Source organism: Pseudophryne corroboree, chromosome 7 (genome assembly GCF_028390025.1).
Source record: "Pseudophryne corroboree isolate aPseCor3 chromosome 7, aPseCor3.hap2, whole genome shotgun sequence".
Classification (NCBI taxonomy): Eukaryota; Metazoa; Chordata; class Amphibia; order Anura; family Myobatrachidae; genus Pseudophryne; species Pseudophryne corroboree.
This window is the reverse complement of record NC_086450.1, coordinates 94,118,120-94,130,835: the sequence shown is the minus strand read 5'-3', so window position 1 is coordinate 94,130,835 and position 12,716 is coordinate 94,118,120. Positions and strand designations below refer to the sequence as shown.

The 12,716-nt window shown below is 43.9% G+C and overlaps 1 protein-coding gene across 1 annotated transcript in view; it reads right to left on the bottom strand.

The window, feature by feature from the left end:
* Positions 1–12,716, bottom strand: part of OLA1 (Obg like ATPase 1) — a 315,794-nt gene that overhangs the window by 127,590 nt on the left and 175,488 nt on the right. The gene's annotated exons all lie outside the window — the stretch shown is intronic.

Sequence of the window (12,716 nt, the reverse complement as noted above, 5' to 3'; positions counted from 1 at the left end):
ATTATTTTTAGTTAAATGCTTAACCTAATAATAAAATCATCAGTCTTGGTAAGATACCAGCAAACTATATACTAATATATAACAATAATATTTAATTGGGGGGTTCCATTGAGTGCAAGGTTCCACCATAACCTCACACACTACACATAATTATTATCAGTTTTGCTTGTACCTCTATGGCGTGAGAGACACAGTGCCCTCTCAGTCATGACACTTATCTCTGGCATGGCACCTCTGTGGGCAGCAATAAAAGTTTGAATTGGAGTTCTTCTATAAGGTTGCGCTGTCAATGGCAGTAATTACAGCAGTAAGTTGGAGAGGTAATACAAAATGCCAATAATAAGTAACTGCCTTATGATTCGGGTTACCATACCATCCCTTTAAACTGGGATACTCATGGGTTACACAGGTTCTATGGCTGATTAAAACTAGGTGAAATGCAGGCTTGGAGTAAGCCTGCCACAAAACCTGCGTAATTCATTAGTGTCCCAGTTTAAAGGGATAGTATGGTAAGCCTAATTCTGATGAACTTTACAATTCAATTATGTTTAATTTTATACAATATCGCAAGAGAATGATTTGGTAGATTCTATTCTACAAAACTAAAGAACAGGAATCAGTATCAATCCCTTTTTTCACATTTATTTTAAAAGCAGTCTATTAGATACAGTATAGTTAAAAAAAATGGTATCAGATTTTATTCAATGAACGTAATGCTATTTATAAGAAAAAAGGGAATACAGTAATAAAGAAATATGTGGCAGAAAAAGAAGAGATTCTGTGTAAATAAAGGGTTCAATAAAAACAAGGCTGTGCACTAAGGTAAATAGATCTGTGTGTGTATAAGCTGTACTGCTGTTTGGTTTTCAAGCATATAACTATTTGTCCTGAATAGAAAAATATTAACTATTTGATGCTACAAAGTAGCAGGTTATGCACAAGTGTAAAGAATTCCACTGATATTTTGTTGCATATGATATGAATCACACGCCAGAAGTTTCAGTAAAACACATTTTCAGATTCTACTAGCTATACTTCAGCCAGGCTGTTCAGCCTAGCATCTTTCTTAAGGAAAGAAGCTAGGATGAACAGGGCTGTCTTAGAAGGGTTGTTTTAAAAAGGTTAAGAAAATATTACGATATAGAATTACCCAGGACTTAAACTGGACGAAAACAGTCAAACATCCAACCAACGTTGCAACAGAACAACGACCCTTCCTTTCATCCTCACTCAAAATCATCTGTGCATTTAAACGTATGTACAGGTTGAGTATCCCATATCCAAATATTCCGAAATACGGAATATTCCGAAATACAGACTTTTTTGAGTGAGAGTGAGATAGTGAAACATTTGTTTTCTGATGGCTCAATGTACACAAATTTTGTTTAATACACAAAGTTATTCAAAATATTGTATTAAATGACCTTCAGGATGTGTGTATAAGGTGTATATGAAACATAAATTAATTGTGTGAATGTAGACACACTTTGTTTAATGCACAAAGTTATAAAAAATATTGGCTAAAATTACCTTCAGGCTGTGTGTATAAGGTGTATATGTAACATAAATGCATTCTGTGCTTCGACTAAGGTCCCATCACCATGATATCTCATTATGGTATGCAATTATTCCAAAATACGGAAAAATCCCATATCCAAAATACTTCTGGTCCCAAGTATTTTGGAAAAGGGATACTCAACCTGTATATATCTTTCAAACTATAATCCTCATGATCTCTAAGAACAGAATGCAACCAATTTTGTATAAAACCAGTTATATTGTGATTTGCATGTGACTGTACATACCTGTGTTTGTAATTTTGCTCTGTCATGCTCAGTTAACATACCGCAGAACACCATCAGTAAACAGGCACCTGAACTTTTAACTTTAACAAGTGAAACCTTACACTCTAAGCCTAGATAACTTTGGTTTAATCTCAAACTAACTATGTACCACAAATTGATTTTCTGCATTGCACTTCATGGAGTATTCATAAAGGCCATTACATCATTAAATCTCCCAGCAACTCACCCCTTTGTACATGTTGCCCCCTCTATTATTCACTCCCCTCTTATTAACACTCATGAGATTTTTACTTCCCTATATTCATTGACAATACCATCTACAACATCTCACCATAAAAAACTTTCACAAACCTCTGCCACCCATTTATCTCTTCTACTTCTGACAGCTGGTGACATTTCAACAATTCCAGGACCCAACCACTTGCATCACTTACAATCACCTGATTTATAGCAACATAGGAATCCAGCTAACCTCATAAACATCACGTCTTCCATCACCTTCCAGATCATTAAAATATGCCTTATGGAATGCACGCTCTGTTTGTAACAAACATCCATCCATGACCTCTTCATATCTAACAACTTCAATCTGTTGGCTATAACAGAAAAATGGCTCAGACAATCAGACACGGCCTCCCCTGCAGTACTATCACATGGTGGTCTCCACTTCACACACACCTCCAGGCCTGGTAAGTATAAAGGAGGTGGGGTTGGATTATTACTTTCCCAATCTTTCACATACAGTGTTCTACTACAGGTTCCATCACTCACATTTACATAATTTGAAGTACATTCCATCAGGGTTTACTCTCCATTCTTTCTGCATGTTGCAGCTATCTATCGCCCACCTGGGCATCCCAAACAATTTCTCGAAGATTTTTCTGCCTGGCTGCCTCACTTCTTATCCTCTGACATCTCCACCATCATTATGGGTGATTTCAATATTCCTATTGATCGTCCAAAACCTGTTGCTCATGACTCCAAACTACTCTCTCTAACCTCCTCTCTTGGCCTCTTCCAATGGACTGACTCCTCTACTCATCAGGAGGGCCACTGCCTTGATCTAGTATTCACCAGACTATGCTCCATTTTTGAATTCACTAACACTCCTTTCCCCCTCTCAGAGTACAACCTTATCACCTGCATGCTCTCCTTCATTAATTCAAACTGTGTTGCTGAAGTCCTCCAATCCTCCTCAAACCCGCAGAAATATTAACACAAATAATCTTCAAGAACTTTCCACCTCACTCCAACTGCTTTCACCTATTTCTGCATTCTGAATAGAAAAATATTAACTATTTGATGCTACAAAGTAGCAGGTTATGCACAAGTGTAAATTATTCCACTGATATTTTGTTGCATATGATATGAATCACACGCCAGAAGTTTCAGTAAAACACATTTTCTCCTGAGATGGCTGTATCACACCTGAACCAGACTCTAGAACTAGCCTTGATAAAGTGGCTGCAGCTATCCATCACACTCCACGAAGGCCTAGATGTCAACTATGGCACTCTAAATGATCGAAACATCTACAAAAACGCACATGTAAACTTGAACGTTAGTGGTGTAAATCTCGTATTTCAAGCGACTTCCTCACATATAAGACTGCCTACCACTCTTATAGAAATGCCCTGGACACTGCCAAACAAACATTTCCAAACTCTCATCTCTGCTCAAGTCTCTAACCCCAAACGTCTCTTTAATAAATTTAAATCACTTCTGAATCCTCCCTCACCTACCCCACCAGCCACAATAAAGGCACAAGATCTTGCTTCCTACTTCAAGGAGAAGATTGGTAAGATCCGAGATGAAATGGTATGCTCTTCATCAGCCAGTGACCGGCTCAGTTCTTTACCTGAACCCCCCCTTCCCTGGTACTCTCTCTCCATTTGATCCCACAAATGAAGATGAAGTATCATCACTCTTTTCATCCTGCTTCTCTACTACCTCACCTCTTGATCCTTTACCCTCACAAATAAGTAAAGCTCTGTCTCCGATGCTCATAACTACCTTAACTAACATCTGTACTCTCTCTCTACTGGTATTTTTCGATCACTGTTCAAGCATTCAGTGATTACTCCCATTTGGAAAAAAATAAATTCTGACCCTAACACTCTCTCAAACTACCGCCCTATCTCTCAGCTACCTTGTCTTTCTAAGCTACTTGAGAGACTTGCCTACACTCGACTCACACATTTTCTTAACTCACACAACTTATTGGACCTACTTCAATCAGGCTTCCATTCCCAACCCTCCACAGAGACAGCACTGACTAAAGTGGTTAATGTTTTGATCACTACGAAGTCTAAAGGCCATTACTCACTTCTTATTTTTCTTCTATCTGCTGCCTTTGACACTGTTGACCACTCTCTTCTCATACAAACACTACAATCCCTAGGTCTTAAAGAACCAGCCCTTTCTTCGTTCCTATCCTACCTTTCTAATCGCTCATTCAGTGTTCGTTTCTCTGAATCTACCTCCTCTTTGCTGCCTCTTTCAGTTGGAGTACCACAATGCTCAGTCCTAGGTCCTCTGCTTTCGCAATCTATAACTCATCTCTTGGTAAACTAATGAGCTCGTTTGGATTTCAGTATCATCTGTACGCAGATGATACTTAAATCTACCTATCCTCCCCGATGATACTCAAATCTACCTATCCTCTCCTGATTTGTCTCTATCTGTACTGGGCCGTGTCACTGAATGCCTTTCTGCCATTTCATCTTGGATGATATCTCACCACCTCAAACTTAATATTTAAAAAAGAGAGTTAATTATATTTCCACCAGTCAATAGTAGGTACCAAACTGATATCTCTATCACTGTTGAAAACTCGACAATTAACCCTACCCCACAAGCTCGCTGCCTAGGTGTCATCCTTGACTCTGATCTGTCCTTTGTTCCCCACATTCAATCTGTCTCAAAATCATGATACGTGCATCTAAAATACATATCCAAAACACTGCTAAAACTCTAATCCATGCTCTCATTATCTCCGGCATTGATTATTGCAATAGTCTAACTGGTCTTCCCAAAACGAGACTGTCACCACTACAAACCATTCTGAATGCAGCTGCGAGGCTAATCCTCCTCGCTAGACGTTCATCGTCTGCAGATCCACTCTGTCAGTCTCTCCACTGGTTACATGTATTCTACCGTATTCAAAATAAAATACTTGTACTCACACACAAGGCCATCAACCAAACTACACCAACGTACATCACTTTGCTTATCTCAAAATACCTCCCAACCCGACCTCTTCGCTCTCCACAAGATCTGCGTCTCTCATCCACACTCAGTACTCGCTCCAACTCATGATTGCAGGACTTTCTTCGGGCTGCACCCACTCTGTGGAATGCCCTACCACACACAATAAGACTCTCCTCTAGTCTCCAAACCTTCAAGCATTCCCTGAAAACTCACCTCTTCAGGCAAGCGTATCAAATTCCAGAACTGCACACATAACTTTCATAAACTTGCCTATCACATTGCATCCACTCTGCACAGTCCACACATATCCTCAACATGTCTTCTCATTCTTCACTTCCCCTTCCTCCAACCCCCGGTTCATCATTGCTGTGTGACCATATACAGCCCACCAAGAACCTTTGCAATCTGGTGGACAACTATGCAATAGATAGCACCTATCCTTGTGTATACATGCCTATTCCCCTATAGATTGTAAGCTTGCAAGCAGGGCCTTCCTACCTCTATGCCTGTTTCTTATTACCCAGTTTTGTTATATCATTGTTATTTCCAATTGTAAAGCATAACGGAATTTGCTGCGCTATATAAGAAACTTAATAAATAAATGCTTGATTGTGGCTATATAAATTTTCTGCAAATAGCACTTCAATATATATGTATATATCGGATTCAGTAGCACCTACAGTAGATATCCTTGACTAGAGTTATATACATACTGTAAGTTACACAACTATTGCACTTGTTGTGGGATACCCTCACTATATGTACCCTATGTTCTTGCAGAGTTATAATCTACACGTGCCTAGAAATAACAGCTCAGACCTATTTATCAATTGCTGGTAAAGTGTTTTTTATTCATTAATTTCAGATAAAAGCAATATCTCCAATTTAATATCAATATCTCTAACTTGGTCTCATCAAGCCCTTCAGAAACACGCCGCTTGTAGGTACAGAAATGTTCTGGGAGATGCACGTTTATGTTCTGTAATTTTAGTAATGTATAAGTTCAATGGGAAGCTAGGAGACAGCATCTGGAAAGCCACTATGCAGGGCGATATAGTACGGTACCAGTACGTTCATATGCCTAGCCCAGATGTTCCCAAACGCGGTCCTCAAGGCACCCCAACAGTCCAGGATTTAGTTATATCCATGGCTGTGGCAATGCATGGATACATTTAAAACCTGGACCGTTGGGCTGCCTTGAGGACCGCGTTTGGGAACCTCTGGCCTAGCCCTATAAACTGAAGGCCGGCGTCACAACTACACCCACATTTTAATACCCCCAAAACTGTGCCATTTAATAAATGGTCAAAAAATGTGTATAACTGATAATCAGTGCTAATCACAGCCACAGCAATACTCTATTTGCAAGAGTAACGATGTTTAAATTCTATTACAGGTGGATGAATAGATGAGTAAAGGGACAATACCGGTTTTCGAGTGAACCAGGGTTTTGTCACTCAGGATACCTTATTGTTTGAAATAATTTCTTTGAATGAACAAATGGAGATGTTTAGTAGGGAAGACCCAAGAGAAACTATCAAACCACATACAGGAAGAAGTACTAAATAGGACAACCAATCAATCAGTTTCTAGCCATAATTTATCTCTAGTACATTCTATACTCTATAATAGAAACATAGAATGTGACGGCAAACCAGAACCTCTTGGCCCATCTAGTCTGCCCCTTATCCATTTATCCTTTTGGCAACTTCAACCCTATTTGCTACTTAAGTCTTTGTAAGCATATTCCTATGCCCATCCCAAGCGTGTTTAAATTGCTCTACTGTATTAGCCTGTACCACCTCTGATGGGCGCTATTCTACTTGTCCTCTACCCTTTCTGTGAAGTCATTATTCCTTAAATTTACCCTTAACCTTCCTCCCCGCTCCAGTTTCAGTGCATGTCCTCGTGCTCTAATACTTCTCCTCCTGTACTTTGTTAAAGCCCTTGATATATTTGGAAGTTTCTCTAACGTCCTAGTGGATGCTGGGGACTCCGAAAGGACCATGGGGAATAGCGGCTCCGCAGGAGACTGGGCACAAAGTAAAAGCTTTAGGACTAGCTGGTGTGCACTGGCTCCTCCCCCTATGACCCTCCTCCAAGCCTCAGTTAAGATTTTGTGCCCGAACGAGAAGGGTGCAATCTAGGTGGCTCTCCTGAGCTGCTTAGAGTAAAAGTTTAAAAAGGTTTTTTATTTTCAGTGAGACCTGCTGGCAACAGGCTCACTGCATCGAGGGACTAAGGGGAGAAGAAGCGAACTCACCTGCGTGCAGAGTGGATTGGGCTTCTTAGGCTACTGGACATTAGCTCCAGAGGGACGATCACAGGCCCAGCCATGGATGGGTCCCGGAGCCGCGCCGCCGGCCCCCTTACAGATGCTGAAGCAAGAAGAGGTCCATAAATCGGCGGCAGAAGACTTTCCTGTCTTCATAAGGTAGCGCACAGCACTGCAGCTGTGCGCCATTGCTCTCAGCACACTTCACACTTCGGTCACTGAGGGTGCAGGGCGCTGGGGGGGGCGCCCTGGGAAGCAATGAATTTACCTTATTTGGAAAAAAATACATCACATATAGCTCCTGGGCTATATGGATGTATTTAACCCCTGCCAGTTTTCCAGAAAAAAGCGGGAGAAGAGCCCGCCGTGAAGGGGGCGGGGCCTATCTCCTCAGCACACAGCGCCATTTTTCCCACACAGCTCCGCTGGTAGGAAGGCTCCCAGAATCTCCCCTGCATCCTGCAACTACAGAAACAGGGTAAAAAAGAGAGGGGGGCACTTATTTGGCAAAATAACAGATATAAGCAGCTATAAGGGATAGACACTTATTGTAAGGTTGTCCCTATACATATATAGCGCTCTGGTGTGTGCTGGCAAACTCTCCCTCTGTCTCCCCAAAGGGCTAGTGGGGTCCTGTCCTCTATCAGAGCATTCCCTGTGTGTGTGCTGTGTGTCGGTACGCTGTGTCGACATGTATGAGGAGAAAAATGATGTGGAGACGGAGCAGAGTGTCTGTAACAGTGATGTCACCCCCTAGGGGGTCGACACCTGAGTGGATGTACTGTTGAAAATTACGTGACAGTGTCAGCTCTATATAAAAAAAAACAGTGGTTGACATGAGACAGCCGGCTACTCAGCTTGTGCCTGTCCAGACGTCTCAAAGCGGCCGTTACCTCAGATGGCAGATACAGACGCCGACACGGATACTGACTCCTGTGTCGACGGTGAAGAGACAACCGTGATTTCCAGTAGGGCCACACGTTACATGATTGAGACAATGGAAAATGTTTTTATACATTTCTGATAATACAAGTACCACCAAAAAAGGGGTATTATGTTCGGTGAGGGAAAAACTACCTGTAGTTTTCCTGAATCTGAGAAATAGAATGAGGTGTGTGATGATGCGTGGGTTTCCCCCCGATAACAATTAATAATTTCTTAAAAAGTATTGGCTGCATACCCTTTCCCGCCAGAGGTTAGGATGCATTGGGAAACACCCCCTAGGGGGGATAAGGCGCTCACACGCTTGTAAGAACAAGGGCTCTACCCTCTCATGAGATGGCCGCCCTTAAGGATCCTGCTGATAGAAAGCAGGAGGGTATCCAAAAAAGGTATTTACACACATACTGGTGTTATACTGCGACCAGCTATCGCCTCAGCCTGGAGGTGCAGTGCTGGGTTGGCATGGTCGGATTCCCTGACTGGAAATATTGATATCCTAGATAAGGATAGTATATTATTGCCTATAGAGCATTTAAAAGATGCATTTCTATATATGCATGATGCACAGCGGAATAATTGCCGACTGGCATCAAGTATAAGTGCGTTGTCCAATTCTACCAGTAAAATGGTCAGGTGATGCGGATTCCAAACGGCATTTGGAAGTATTGCCTTTGAAAGGGGCCATTTGGGGTCGGTCTTTTAGACCTGGTGGCCACGGCAACAGCTGGGAAATCCACGTTTGTACCCCAGGTCGCCTCTCAAAATAAGACGCCGTATTATCAGGCGCAGTCCTTTGTTGGCAAGCGGACAAAAGGTTCCTCTTTTCTGCTCGTGACAGAGGGAGAGGAAAAAGGCTGCAGAGATCAGCCAGTTCCTAGGAACAGAAACCCTTTCCCGCCTCTGCCAAGCCCTCAGTATGACGCTAGGACTTTACAAGCTCAGGCACGGTGGGGGCCCGTTCTCAATGAATTTCAGTGCGCAGTGGGCTCACTCGCAAGTAGACCCCTGGATCCTTCAGGTAATATCTCAGGGGTACATATTGGAATTCGAGACGTCTCCCCCTCGCCGTTTCCAAAAGTCGACTTTACCGACGTCTCACTCTGACAGGGAGGCAGTTTTGGAAGCCATTCACAAGCTGTATTCCCAGCAGGTGATAATCAAGGTACCCCTCCTGCAACAGGGAACGGGGTATTATTCCACACTATTGTGGTACCGAAGCCAGACGGCTCGGTGAGACCGATTCTAAAATCTAAAATCTTTGAACACTTACATACAGAGGTTCAAATTCAAGATTGAGTCACTCAGAGCAGTGATTGCGAACCTGGAAGAAGGGGACTACATGATGTCTCGGGACATCAAGGATGCTTACCTTCATGTCAAAATTTACCCTTCTCACCAAGGGTACCTCAGGTTTATGGTACAGAACTGTCACTATCAGTTCAGACGCTGCCGTATGGATGGTCCACGGCACCCCGGGTCTTTACCAAGGTAATGGCCGAAATGATGATATTCCTTCGAAGGAAGGGAATTTTAGTTTTCCCTTACTTGGACGATTCCCTGATAAGGGTAAGATCCAGGGAACAGTTGGAGGTCGGTGTAGCACTCTCTCAGGTAGTGTTGCGGCAGCACGATTGGATTCTCAATATTCCAAAATCGCAGCTGGTTCCGACGACGTGTCTTCTGTTCCTAGGGATGATCCTGGACACAGTCCAGAAAAAGGTGTTTCTCCCGGAGGAGAAAGCCAGGGAGTTATCCGAGCTAGTCAGGAACCTCCTCAAACCGAGCCAAGTCTCAGTGCATCAATGCACAAGGGTTCTGGGTAAAATGGTGGCTTCCTACGAAGCAATCCTATTCGGCAGATTCCACGCAAGAACTTTCCAGTGGGACCTGCTGGACAAATGGTCCGGGTCGCATCTTCAGATGCATCAGCGGATAACCCTGTCACCAAGGACAAGGGTGTCCCTCCTGTGGTGGTTGCAGAGTGCTCATCTTCTAGAGGGCCGCAGATTCGGCATTCAGGACTGGGTCCTGGTGACCACGGATGCCAGCCTGAGAGGCTGGGGAGCAGTCACACAGGGAAGAAATTTCCAGGGCTTGTGGTCAAGCCTGGAGACATCACTTCACATAAATATCCTGAAGCTAAGGGACATTTACAATGCTCTAAGCTTAGCAAGACCTCTGCTTCAAGGTCAGCCGGTGTTGATCCAGTCGGACAACATCACGGCAGTCACCCACGTAAACAGACAGGGTGGCACAAGAAGCAGGAGGGCAATGGCAGAAGCTGCAAGGATTCTTCGCTGGGCGGAAAATCATGGGATAGCACTGTCAGCAGTATTCATTCCGGGAGTGGACAACTGGGAAGCAGACTTCCTCAGCACGACCTCCACCCGGGAGAGTGGGGACTTCACCCAGAAGTCTTCCACATGATTATAAACCGTTGGGAAAAACTCGACAGGTATTGCGCCAGGTCAAGGGACCCTCAGGCAATAGCTGTAGACGCTCTGGTAACACCGTGGGTGTACCAGTCAGTGTATGTGTTCCCTCCTCTGCCTCTCATACCCAAGGTACTGAGATTGATAAGATGGAGAGGAGTAAGCACTATATTCGTGGCTCCGGATTGGCCAAGAAGGACTTGGTAACCGGAACTTCAAGAGATGCTCACGGAGGATCCGTGGCCTCTACCTCTAAGAAGGGACCTGCTCCAACAAGGACCCTGTCTGTTCCAAGACTTACCGCGGCTGCGTTTGACGGCATGGCGGTTGAACGCCGGATCCTGAAGGAAAAAAGGCATTCCGGATGAAGTCATCCCTATCCTGATCAAAGCCAGGAAGGATGTAAACGCAAAACATTATCACCGCATTTGGCGAAAATATGTTGCGTGGTGCGAGGCCAGGAAGGCCCGACGGAGAAAATTCAACTGGGTCGATTCCTACATTTCCTGCAAACAGGAGTGTCTATGGGCCTGAAATTGGGGTCCATTAAGGTTCAAATTTCGGCCCTGTCAATTTTCTTCCAAAAGAAACTAGCTTCAGTCCCTGAAGTTCAGACGTTTGTAAAAGGGGTACTGCATATACAGCCTCCTTTTGTGCCTCCAGTGGCACTTTGGGATCTCAATGTAGTTTTTTGGGTTCCAAAAGTCACATTGGTTTGAACCACTTAAATCTGTGGAGTTAAAATATCTCACATGGAAAGTGGTCATGCTGTTGGCCCTGGCCTGGGCCAGGCGCGTGTCAGAATTGGCGGCTTTATCCTGTAAAAGCCCTTATCTGATTTTCCATTCGGACAGGGCGGAATTGAGGACTCGTCCTCAATTTCTCCCTAAGGTGGTTTCAGCATTTCACTTAAACCAGCCTATTGTGGTGCCTGCGGCTACTAGGGACTTGGAGGATTCCAAGTTGCTAGACGTAGTCAGGGCCCTGAATATATATGTTTCCAGGACGGCTGGAGTCAGAAAATCTGACTCGCTGTTTATCCTGTATGCACCCAACAAGCTGGGTGCTCCTGCTTCTAAGCAGACGATTGCTCGTTGGATTTGTAGTACAATTCAGCTTGCACATTCTGTGGCAGGCCTGCCACAGCCAAAATCTGTAAAAGCCCATTCCACACGGAAAGTGGGCTCATCTTGGGCGGCTGCCCGAGGGGTCTCGGCTTTACAACTTTGCCGAGCAGCTACTTGGTCAGGGGCAAACACGTTTGCTAAATTCTACAAATTTGATACCCTGGCTGAGGAGGACCTGGAGTTCTCTCATTCGGTGCTGCAGAGTCATCCGCACTCTCCCGCCCGTTTGGGAGCTTTGGTATAATCCCCATGGTCCTTTCGGAGTCCCCAGCATCCACTAGGACGTTAGAGAAAATAAGAATTTACTTACCGATAATTCTATTTCTCATAGTCCGTAGTGGATGCTGGGCGCCCATCCCAAGTGCGGATTGTCTGCATTACTTGTACATAGTTATTGTTACAAAAATCGGGTTATTGTTGTTGTGAGACATCTTTTCAGAGGCTCCTTCTGTTATCATGCTGTTAACTGGGTTCAGATCACAAGTTGTACGGTGTGATTGGTGTGGCTGGTATGAGTCTTACCCGGGATTCAAAATCCTTCCTTATTGTGTACGCTCGTCCGGGCACAGTATCCTAACTGAGGCTTGGAGGAGGGTCATAGGGGGAGGAGCCAGTGCACACCAGCTAGTCCTAAAGCTTTTACTTTGTGCCCAGTCTCCTGCGGAGCCGCTATTCCCCATGGTCCTTTCGGAGTCCCCAGCATCCACTACGGACTATGAGAAATAGAATTATCGGTAAGTAAATTCTTATTTTCTATCATATCCCCCCTTTTCCTTCTCTGCTCCAAATGGGTGTGGATCATTGGGTTGACCCTAACTAGGTCGACAGTCATTAGGTCAACCACTATTGGTCGACAGTGACTAGGTTGACACCTGAAATAGGTCAACATGGAAAAGGTCAACATGGAAAAAGGACGACATTAGTT